Source organism: Nematolebias whitei, chromosome 14, assembly GCF_014905685.2.
Source record: "Nematolebias whitei isolate Nwh7 chromosome 14, NemWhi1, whole genome shotgun sequence".
NCBI lineage: Eukaryota > Metazoa > Chordata > Actinopteri > Cyprinodontiformes > Rivulidae > Nematolebias > Nematolebias whitei.
The window spans coordinates 46,368,969-46,369,265 of NC_056511.1; positions in this window are offsets into that span (position 1 = coordinate 46,368,969).

Below are 297 nucleotides of genomic sequence, written 5' to 3' on the forward strand. Positions count from 1 at the left end.
ACACACACCTGTTCACTTACACACACCTGCTCACTTACACACACCTGCTCACTTACACACACCTGCTCACTTACACACACCTGTTCACTTGCACACACACCTGTTCACTTACACACACACCTGTTCACTTACATGACAAGAATAAGCGATGCTGTGAGGAGAGTCATGTTCATATTATACTAACAACATAAATGGTTTAGAGCTGTGGGGGGTACAGGAACTTATTTTGTCAGTGACTCCAAAAACCTTCAAGCTTCTGACCCACTGAATACAACCAGTAGAAGCTTCTGACCCACT